The sequence below is a fragment of the Leuciscus leuciscus genome (genome assembly GCF_965113295.1).
Source record: "Leuciscus leuciscus genome assembly, chromosome: 3".
Lineage (NCBI taxonomy): Eukaryota > Metazoa > Chordata > Actinopteri > Cypriniformes > Leuciscidae > Leuciscus > Leuciscus leuciscus.
This window is the reverse complement of record NC_138727.1, coordinates 42181320-42193713: the sequence shown is the minus strand read 5'-3', so window position 1 is coordinate 42193713 and position 12394 is coordinate 42181320.

The following is a 12394-nucleotide window of genomic DNA, read 5'->3' as shown; positions in this document are numbered from 1 at the left end:
CCGCGGGAGTTTTCCTCATTTATTCTCGCGAATGTTTACATTCCTCCAGACGCGTGTGTGAGCGCGGCGATACAACAGCTGGCTGAACATATAGCTGAAATGGAACAAAGGTACCCAGACTCTCTTTTAATCATTCTTGGGGATTTTAACAAAGCAAATCTCTCCCGTGAACTGCCAAAATACAGACAGCATGTTACATGTCCTACCAGAGACAATAATATATTGGACCACTGTTACACCACGATAAAGAATGCGTATCACTCCGTCCCACGGGCAGCTTTGGGGCTCTCTGATCATTGTTTGGTTCATCTTATACCGACCTACAGGCAGAAACTGAAATCAGCTAAACCTGTAATAAGGACTGTAAAAAGATGGACCAACGAAGCAGAGCAGGATCTACAGGCCTGCTTCGATTGCACTGATTGGACTGTTTTTGAAGCTGCAGCCACCGATCTGGATGAGCTCACAGATACTGTAACATCATATATCAGTTTCTGTGAGGATACATGCATTCCTACCAGGACATTCTTATCATTCACTAATGATAAACCATGGTTTACTGGGAAACTCAAACAGCTTCGTCATGCCAAAGAGGATGCTTACAGAAGTGGGGATAAAATCTTGTATAACCAGGCCAGAAACAGACTGACAAAGGAGATCAGAGTTGCTAAAAGAAGCTACTCTGAAAAGCTGAAAAACCAGTTTTCAGCCAACGACCCGGCATCAGTCTGGAGAGGCCTGAGGAACATCACCAACTACAAATCACCATCCCCCCGATCTGTGGAGAATCAACAACTGGCTGACACTCTCAATGCATTCTATTGCAGGTTTGAGAAGCCCAGACTCACACCTCACACCCGCTCTGATGTGCACTTCACACATCCACCATCACCTCCTGCAACCCCTCTCCTCCCCCCTTCTGCCATCCAACCTGAGCTTAAGGTCTGTGTGGAGGACGTGAGCCGAGTCTTCAAAAAACAGAAGACTAGGAAAGCTTCAGGCCCAGACGGCATCTCATCTGCTTGTCTAAAAGCCTGCGCTGACCAACTGGCCCCAGTCTTCACGCAGATCTTCAACAGATCATTGGAGCAGTGTGAAGTTCCCTGCTGCTTCAAACGCTCCACTATCATTCCGGTTCCCAAAAAACCTAAAATCACTGGACTTAATGACTACAGACCTGTCGCTCTCACGTCTGTGGTCATGAAGTCGTTTGAAAGACTGGTGTTGGCCTATCTGAAGGACATCACTGGACCCCTGCTGGATCCCTTTCAGTTTGCTTACAGAGCAAACAGGTCTGTGGATGATGCAGTCAACATGGGACTGCACTATATCCTGCAACATCTTGACAGACCTGGGACTTATGCACGGATCTTATTTGTGGACTTCAGTTCGGCCTTCAATACCATCATCCCTGATCTTCTCACAGCCAAACTGACTCAGCTCTCCATGCCATCCTCAATCTGTCAGTGGGTCTCCAGCTTCCTGACAGACCGGCAGCAGCGAGTGAGACTGGGGAAGCTCACATCCAGGACCCTCACCATCAGCACTGGCGCCCCCCAAGGGTGCGTTCTCTCCCCACTGCTCTTCTCCCTGTACACTAATGACTGCACTTCTAAAGACCCCTCTGTCAAGCTCCTGAAATTTGCAGACGACACCACCGTCATCGGTCTCATCCAAAATGGTGACGAGTCTGCTTACAGACTGGGGGTTGAACAGCTGGCTGTCTGGTGCAGCTATAACAACCTTGAGCTGAACACGCTCAAAACAGTGGAGATGATTGTGGATTTCAGGAGAAAATCCCCAGCACTCCCCCCTCTCACCATCATGAACAGCACTGTGGAAGCAGTGGAGTCATTCAGGTTCCTGGGCTCTACCATCTCTCAGGACCTGAAGTGGGCAAATCACATTGACTCCATTGTGAAAAAGGCCCAGCAGAGACTGTACTTCCTTCGCCAGCTGAAGAAGTTCAATCTGCCACAGGAGCTGCTGATCCAGTTCTACTCAGCCGTCATTGAGTCTGTTTTAAGCACTTCCATCACTGTCTGGTTTGGTTCAGCTACCAAATCGGACATCAGGAGACTACAACGGACAGTCCGGACAGCAGAGAGGATTATTGGTGCCCCCCTGCCAACCCTCCAGGACCTGTACTCTTCCAGAGTGAGGAAGAGAGCAGGTAAAATCATCACAGACTCCACTCACCCTGGACACCCCCTGTTTGAACTGTTACCGTCAGGACGGCGACACAGATCACTGGCCACAAGAACATCCAGGCACAGGAACAGTTTCTTTCCACAGGCCATTTCCCTTCTGAACACTTAACATGCCCCCCAAGGCATATGCCTGCAAGTGCAATACTCCCACTGTCTAGTGCAATATTCTCTAACTCAGGTGATATTTATATTTATATTTATATTATTCATACTACTCAAAATACTGTAAATATGTTCATAATCTGTAACATGCACTAGACTCCCACTGTCTAGTGTAATATTCTCTAACTCAGGTGATATTTATATTTATATTATTCATACTTCTCAAAATACTGTAAATATGTTCATAATCTGTAAATGTTTATTCAGACTAAACCCAACTGTGACCCCTTTTTTTACTTTTTATACTATTTTTATTTTTTTTAAATATATTTTATTCTTAGAATTTGTATTACTATGTTTCTTGTTGTATTTGTATTTGTATATGTGCACTGGAAGCTTCAGTACCAAGAAAAATTCCTTGTGGGTGCAAGCACACTTGGCAATAAAGCTCTTTCTGATTCTGATTCTGATTCTGAAGCCCAGGAGATGGAACCTCCTGTAGAGCCATGTATCTCTTCTTTGGTGGTGTCTCTGGATGAGGCCCTTTAGCAGCAGTTGCGCTATTGATGCAGGCGTACTGATGATTTATTGGTTAGTGTATATAACACTGTGTCAGGATTGACTTGTGTTGGAAATTCAATGACTCATCTTCTGCTGGCACTTCATTCAACCCTGTCTACAGCAGCACCAGATAATACTGCACTGGAACTTCTTGATGCTTATTCTGCAGGCATTGGGATCAAATGCCTTCTCCAGTGGAAAGGCTCTTGGGCTTGTTACGCAGGCTAGATGGCAAGTGTGGCTAGCTCAGTCAAGGCTTCCAAAAAGTATGTCGCAACAACCTTTGTCAGTTACCTCTAGTACCTGGTCAGGTCTTTGGCCCAGCTGGACAGGAGGCTCTGATGTATCACGCGTGGTGGAATCCCGATCCCAGCATATTGTGCGCAGTGTGAGTTACCCTGCACTGGCTGCACAACGGGTGTCTGTTCATCATTCCATTCCGCAGCAGCGTAGACAAGGGCAATCTTACAGGCCGCCACAACAGGGTTATCAGTCTGGTTTGCCATCAAGAAGAGAAGTACCCTGTTCTCAGTTCAGCCCACCAACTCGTCCTACCCCTACTCACCGACTGTAAAGACTGTTGTGTGCCAGGTCACCTCAGCAAGCTGTCGACCAGTTGTGCATCCTCTCTGAGACTTTGGAGAAGGGACCAATTTCTTCGACAGGGAGTGTCGATTGGGCCGCCTCCAGGATGCAGGGAGGTGGTAACCAAGGATGCCTCCCTCAGTGGGTGGGGAGGACTTTGACAGCACCGAGGTATTTAGGGCAATTGGGACCGACAGTTAAGGGCTGTTCATATCAATCTACTGGAACTGTGGGCAGTATTTTTCACCCTGAGACATTTCAAACAGGAACTATCAGGAAGACACATTCTGGTAAGGACAGACAATACTACGGTGTTATTTTTAATCAATCGCCAAGGAGGCACCAGGTCCCTACCCTGTCTCCAGTTGACAAGAAGGCTTCTGTTGTGGGAAAACAAGCACTTTCATTCAGTCAGAGCAACTCACATACCCAGTCGCTGCAACAGTGTAGCAGACACACTTTCCCATTCGGAGCCAAGACCAGGGGAATGGTGTCTGCACAAGGAAATTGTGGTACTGTGGCATCCCTTTCCAGACAGGCTGAAGCTGTGCATCTGGCCCCTGGGGTTGAGAGGGTGCTCTCTCAGTGTTCAGCGGGAGTAAGGAATACGGTTATGAGTGCTAGAGCACCTTCAACACATCGTACTTACGCCAGTAAGTGGAAACTGTTTGTCTCTTTGTGCACAGATCGTTCTCTCAACCCAGTGGATTGTCCCATCAGCATGGTGCTGGACTTCCTGCAGTACTTGTTGGATACTGGACGTTCTCCAGCCACACTTAAAGTGTTTGTGGCTGCCCTGTCTGCTAATCGGGATCCTATGGAGCAGGTGTCAATTGGTGCAAATAGGCTAGTGGTGGCTTGTACGGCTATAAAGCCACTAGTAAGGGTACTGTGTACCCAGTGAGATTTACAGTTTGTGTTCAGCACCTTACGAACCTATTGAACAGGCAGATATTAGAAGCTTTTCTATGAAGACAGCATTTCTGTTAGCCAAAACATCAGCCAAAAGGGTTTGCTTTGTCGAACCAAAGGCTCTCTCACTGGATAGCGGACACTATTGGTGAGGCATATCGTTCAACAGGCCTAATTGCCTACATCTGTTAAGTGTCATTCGACTCAGGCAGTGGCCACTTCTTGGTTAGCATTACGTGGTGTGCCTCTCTCAGAGATATGTGCAGCAGCTACAGTACATGGGCATCTCCCTTCATATTCACAAGGTTCTATAGAATTAATGTGGCTACTTTTAGTTCTGCTATATTGCCAGAAAATGCTTGAGATTCATATCCTCGTGACTTGGCTACATTCGTCGTCCATGACCGTCTCTGGCGGTCTGGAAAAGTGAAATAGAACGCTGGTTACTGGTCGTAACCATGGTTCTATGAATGCTGGAAGATTCGGATTGAGAATGACTAAGAGACCGACCGTGATGTATTCGGAAGCTGAAACTGATACGATATTCTCAATGTGATGCGCGAGACTCGACTCCTTCCACCATGTATTGACCGTCTCTGGCAGTCTTCCACCATTCATAGAACTACGGTTATGAGCAGTAATGAGCGTTCTATTTATTAAAACCATAAATCTCATTAAGTTAGTGTTTTAAGGATTTTTACATTTATTCCAAAATAATAACAATAAGAATGCAATGCAGAAACAAATTCCAAAATTACATCTATATGTTATTGTGTTCAGCTGTTTTTTTTATTATTAATTTTTTTACTTATTTGCAAATCATTAGTCATCAAAGCTCGTAAACACTGCAGGTGTCATGAAGGTCACAGACACGATGTAGCCTACCTTTAATTACACCAAGCTTAATGCTCAAAAAAAAAAAAAAAACACAGATTATGTTTTCAAGCCATCTCAAGTTTGATTTTGACATGACATAAAGCGTGATATCTAGGCGGGTGAGTTGTTTACTTATTTTTTTATTTGTCTTCCATTAACACCGTCATTTAATTCACTCACACCAATATGCGGATGCGGAATGCGCACAACAGGCGGGATTTATCGCGTGAACTAGGGCTGCACGATACTGGGAAAATATGCGATTTGCGATATTGTTGTTGAGTATTGTGATAACGATATTTCTTGTGATATAATATTTCCCTAGAGAAATGCAATTTTTTTATTATTTTTTATTATCATTTATATATGTAATGATCATACTAAAATAAACAGGTCTGATCTTCAGAAGTATATCTCAGTTTTTTCCATAAGGAGTTAAACGTTACACATGCAACACTTTGATTAATGGTTGTCTGTGAGACTCTGTTATTGTTACTTGGTATTTCGTTAGCAGTTTTGGTAGATTTGGGCTTACACTTTTTGAAGTCTTCATTTAGCTCCCTGAGGTTGCATTCCAGATGACTGTGGAGATTAGTTTCCTCTCGACGTGGCCAACATTTTTCAGTACGACTTAGTGACATCGTCACTTATGTTCAAATATCGCGTTTTTTGCACGTGCAAATTCGTTATTTCAAATGCAGTTGCACGGCAAGCGCGCTCAAAATGGAAGCACATTTTTCCAGGCCCGCCTATGCCGCGACGAGATGAGAACATCTCAATTTTTCAGAATTCTGCAAGCTCACGCAGGTCATGGTCGCATACCAACGACAGACGCAAGCGCTTGTGGAAAGAAGGAGATACCGGCGCGGCCGCACTTTCCATGCGTTTTTAGACGCGATATGTGAACGGCCCCTTACACATACCTGCATTTATGACATGTCTTCTCTATTGAAGCCAAAATATTGTCATATTTCAGACGTACAGTTCTTTTTAGGCACAGGTTCTTCGCTGTTGTCATTTTCCTCACTTGTCTCTACTCCCGCCATTAGTTTTTATTTTCCACTCTCTGCTCTGAGCCACTAGGTTCCCCTTTGGGCCCGATCTAGCCAATAGCATAATAGCACCTACTGGGGAGGCGGGTATAAAGATAGTAAGGCACCATTTGATTTTGCCCGAATTTGGATAAATAACCTATGCATGCATACATCACACACATGCTTGGCACATAAAATAAATGCAATTTATCGCACCTCTTTGCGATACGGATATCGCATATACTATTATCGCGTCAGCGATAATTTTTCGATATATTGTGCAGCCCTAGCGTGAACCCTAGCGTGAACCAATCATAACTAAACATGACTTTCCCCCATTCATTTTCAATTAACCCTATCAAACTCAGCACAAGCTTTAGCAGGTCTGTTTAAAGTCAGAAGGCATGAAAGACACTGAGACAGTGTCACTTCAGAAAAACAAGTGATTCATACACTTTTGATGTCATATTCCGTAATATTTGCGTTGTTCGTTGTTCTAGGTGCAAAAAACGAGCGTTAAACACTTCATAATCACAGCTGTGACACTTTTGTTGATCTTTTCACCAGGTATTATACTGTTCCCTGTTTTTTTTTTTGTTTTTTTTTTCATCTGGAATATTATGGGAAGCAAGTTTGATGGATAGCAAATGGAGCTATTTGTGTCACATTCCATAAGCTGCAGCAAACATGAAGGTAAGTGCTGCGGTTCATTTAAAATGCTGTACTGCATTCAGGTCATTTCATTAGCTATAGCTACACATCAATTTATGCAATTGGGAGTTTTAATGGAGACAATGGGCCAAAATGAAAAAAGACATTAACTTAGTACATTCCACTTTTTACTAATTTCTCTAAGAGGGCATCCTTTAGGCTACATTTCTGATCAAAGTGTCTCTTTACTTGGCAGCCAAGAGTTTTTAATGCAGACACCTTCCTCTAACTGTTTTTATCTTACACAAGGCTTTTGGCTAAAGACCAGTGCTTTATCAAGGCTGAAATTGAAAGAAGCATCGAGGGGGCTCATTGCAGGCCCATGTAAGGCCTTTTCTCTATTAAACCTGAGCTAAATCAGACTGAGCACTAATGGCAAACCAGCTACTCTATTATTTGTCAGTAAATTAAGTTTTCGTACTAAATGTATTAATTTTATTTATCTTCAAACACTCACATTACATTTACCTGAAATATTAAAATGTAAGAAGTAGCTGTCAGAGTGGGATAATGTAAAAATATGCTAGAAAGTAAAAGGTAGGTTTTCGGTTTATTCAACACCCACATCGCCTGTCATTGTTGTTACACTTGCTGAGCATGATTTGCCAAACACCATATCGGACAGATTGCATCTCTCTGGTCTGAAAACTTTTGCCTTCAACTAAGGCTGAACAGCCTCTTTACTGGCATGGAGGACTTTTGTTTTTCAACGTGTTAAACCTTGTTTCTAGTGTGAAGATGAAGCCTACAGGAAACTATAGCTTTTAGGTCATTAAGTTGCTAGATAAGGACAGATGTACTTTACTCAAAGGAAAAGGAACTGATCCACAGTGTATTTCAAACTGTGCTTATATTTATATACACATACACACAGGGGTGATGCCAAAGAAACAAACCAAAACAACCACAAACTGTTGAAACAGATGGTGACCATAAAGTCTAGTGTTTTTCACGAAGATAAACTAGCCTACGTGATTAACAGAATTGGTCCCTTACCAGCTCTTATGTAGAGAGAGATTTTCCTCCGATTTCTGACATAATATAGATGATAAAGATGTTGATTATAATAATAGATAAGTAGTTGGTTTAAACTGACATAATCAATGTGCTTTGTCCTTCAGATGCATTATATCTGACATTGATATAATTCATCTTTCTGTCATCAGCCAGCATGCCTCTATCTGCTGCCACAGTTATCTCTTTACATAATTCCTCTGACACTAAGTGACAGGACATTGGGTACTACTGAAAGTACGCTTGATCTGTCACTCACTGACCTTTTTGAATGTCTACACAGGACAACCATTTGATGAGAAAGTATGAGAAATTTTTGTTTAAAAAAAACAAACATTTATTTTGAAATAAGGAACATTTTACAGAAATGATGTGGCTTTTCACACCAGTTTTGTTTTGTTCCTAAAGTAGATTGTCTCTTTCCCCAAATAAAGACTGACAAAACATTTCAAAGTTACAGCACTGAAAAGCAAGATTTTAAAAAGATGACCATATGACATTAGCACAAAAATGAAAGGCGTATGTCTTTTAACCGCCTTTCCAGACACCCAACCTGAAATCCATCAAGTATTTTTGGAATGACTTGAGTCTATCACAGGTCATCACCAGTATGACAGAGCTTTTAATGTTCTTCAGTATGTGCAAAATTAGGTAAAAATATCTATAAAAATAGATTTTCATTAAGTATTTACTTGTTTTTTTTAACAGTTAGATTTCTTTTTTGCATTCTTTTTTTTTATTTAGTTGTTGCAAGGTCTGCTTTGTGTGGTATATATATATATATATATATATATATACACACACACACACACACACACACACACACACACATATATAATCTTTTTTTATGTTCATGCAAATATTTACACATTAAGAAATTTGCTGAAAAAATTATTGACAGTGAGAGGACTTTCTTTTTTTATGTATATATTATATCATCACTCGAGTTTTGCATAATCTAACATGTTATGGTGCATATATGCAGAGATTATATATACTCCCTATAATTTTCTGTCAGCTCTCAGACTGCCACTGTCTGTAAAGTCAAGTTAAATTATTACTATGTCCTCCCACAGTTTGTATTGTAATAGAGTAAAACTAACATCTTGTGATCAATTTGATGTTACTTGTGTAATTTCTTTAGGTATCAGTACTTCACCTCTGAAGAGGGCTGCTGTGCTTTGGTCTGTCTTCTCTTAGACAGTGTTGTCTGTCTGTCTGTCTGGCTGGCTGTCAGTGCGCTGTGTTCCAGAGAATGATTGCACTTGGTTCTCAAACAGATATGCTGCAGCACTTCATCAGCTACACCATCTGACACATGAGCAGGTTTTCATCTGCTTGCTGTAAACTTTCTTTGAGGCATTTTATAACCCCCTTTGCTGCTCAAACAGCATACTTTCCTTTCCTGCAAAAAGACCATTACAAGAATTATTTTTAGCAGCACCTCCAGACCCATCACCCAAATCAAATCATCAAAGGGAAAAACGTCATCCACATTGTGGATGATATGATGCAATTTGCATATGTCAACCACTCATGTCTTTTTAATTTAGGCTTTGAGGTGTTTATGACCTTTACCCTTAACAACATACTGTATTTCAGAGAAAAGAAATGGAAGAACAACAGGTTTTTTTCTCTCTTTAAGTATTTCTCTCCCTCAGTGGGCCTATTCTGTTTCAGCAATGACAACACTCCCATCAGGTGGGTGTAATGCCGCAATACATCATCAAACTCTGAGATGAAAATATGAGCAGTCACGCAGTTATAGAATGTGCTAAATAAAATATAGTCACAAAAGCTGCAATTATGTCTATAGTCAGGGATAGTTCATTAACAATCATTACATTTTAGCCATGCATAACATTCTTCTGCATATGTAGTGGCCAGAAGTGATTAATTGGCTTTTACGCACTATATTCATACTTTTACTCAAATATTTATTACATTTACTATATGCATGTTGTGAAGTTGTGCCTAAAGTGTAAAACTGATGTATGCATTCCATGTTTCAATTGTATCATTTGTCATGATGCAGTGAAACAGAACAAAGTGTGTCATGTTAAGCTTGCACTCATTATTCCCAGCCTATAATTCAATAAATCACGATGTGGCAGGTATAGCTATATTATTAAATGTTACTTACTATTTTTGTGAAAATGGCCAGATGGAAGCAGATGTCCTATGCAACCAAGGAGGATATTAATAAAATGGCTAAATCTAGTCAGTCGGTTTTGGATATTGCTCATGTACTGGATGTGAATGGTCACAATGTGCACAGAATTCAACTCACATTGAGACCACTACCAAGCTGAATGTAATAAGGAAGACTAGTGAGCATTTTGACAGGAGGATGAAAATCACCTGAATGTGGGACCATCTCAAACGCCTCAAAAGACCTGGATGAGACGCGCAATTGTGAGGAACGTCCAAGTTTATCTTGAACTGTAACCAACAGCTAAAAGAGGCTTGATTGAGAGGTTGTGTTTTTTTTATAGACCTGAATTGTGATAAGTCATAGGTCTTCCAATGAAGCTTAACTTTTGGAAAAACTTCAGGAGGATCCGAAAGTTAAGCACGACAAATGCACGAGTCAAGTGTTAAGTGAGTCAATACCCAGAGGGAATGGATGCTGTAATCAAACACAAGGATGAACTAAAACATATAAATAACTGAATACAATGTAGTCAATATTTGCTTTATTTTCTGTGAGCTTTTTGCTTTTCTACACTGTAAAAAATGTCTAACCTCTCCAAGTCAAAATTTTCTAGTGACTGGTCACATCTACATTTTTTAATTGGCCCAAGTGCAATTCTTGTTGCAATAGTCTGTTAACATTGGCTCAATGAGAAATAATACGTCAGACTAATTGAAAAATGTAGATGTTATCAGTCACTAGAAATTTTTGACTTGGGGATGTAATTTTTTTTTTACAGTGTATGCATAATACTATAAAACCCATATTCCATGATATGCTGGAGATTGCCTTTCTTTTAATACCTTAATCAAGTTTAGTGTATTCTTCTTCCCAGTATATCATACTCATATTTTGCAAATATCCCCTCTGGACATACCTTTTGGCATGTACTGTGCATCTCAAAATGTCCAAGCTGCTATTTTCGGGACAATGCTAGACGGTAGACTAGGACCAGGGACATTTCCTTGTGGCAACAGATCCATTTTATTTTCCATTCATATTAATTTCCTTTTAGAAAAAACTTTCTTTCATGCAAGTGATAAGATGTCAAAAGATGTTTTTATGTCAAAAGACAAGAGTGCACACAAAAAAATATGACCAATTGGCACACAAGAAACATTAAATCACATTTCACTGAACACCTATTAATGAATGACCTCTTTCTGGATAATTTCTGGAAGCGACATTGGTTCTTATTTTCATAAAACATGCGCAACCAGCATATGTAAGGACTGCCTATGGTGCTTTTAAGTAACTAGCTTGAATGACTCTTTCAGTATGGCAGCCAGTGATGTGATGTCTGGTGCTTATTTGTGTTCACGCTCTGTTGTCTAAATAATATTAAAAGTTTCTATTTAACAACTAGATTTGCAGTGTTGAGCACAGCGTTTGTGCGCTGCAACTTCAGTCACTCACAGCACTCTTGCTCGGTTTCTGTATATAATCTATTAGCAATTGGAATAATAATGCAGTGAATCCGCTAAAATATCCCCTATATTATATCACAGGCTCATATTTGGCTATATGTTATGGATACCTCTAAGTGCCTATGGTGTGATTTGAACAAATCTGCATAATTGTTGACATGATGTAGGCAAAAGATTTGTATTTTTTGCATGACAATTGCACGTTCTCATCTGTTTTTCTTTTAATTATTACCATTTTGGGCGGCATGTCTAGCTATTTTTCTTAACTGCATCAACTCAGTTGCATATTGTTGGTTTGATTGCTTGTGTTACATGAGAAAATAATTTCTGTCTACCTAATTCAGGTGAGGCTCGGGTCACGGTCTTTGTCAAACGGTCGGTTACGCAATTAAATGCTGCTGTTGGATAACAGGTCGGGTGTTCTGTTAAGTACTGCGGGTGCAGGGCGCGTTTACCAAGCAGGACCCGTGCAAGATTCTTGAGTGGAATCATTCACAATGAGCTGATAATGTGCACTTCCCTCACAGTATATGAAAGTGTGCTGGTCCTCCAGACCTCATTACGCTTCAAAAACCTTAGGATCTCAGTATTCAAGAGCTTAGTATTAATGATCAACTTCTTAACTGTTATATAACTCAGAAGTGACAAACCAAACCATATGACAAACCAAAAAAATGAAAATTGCAGTGCCATACAACCATTACATCAACTTTCAAATGAAGATTTATGTTGTTAAAAGATCTCTGCATTATCAAATCCCAGGAGGAA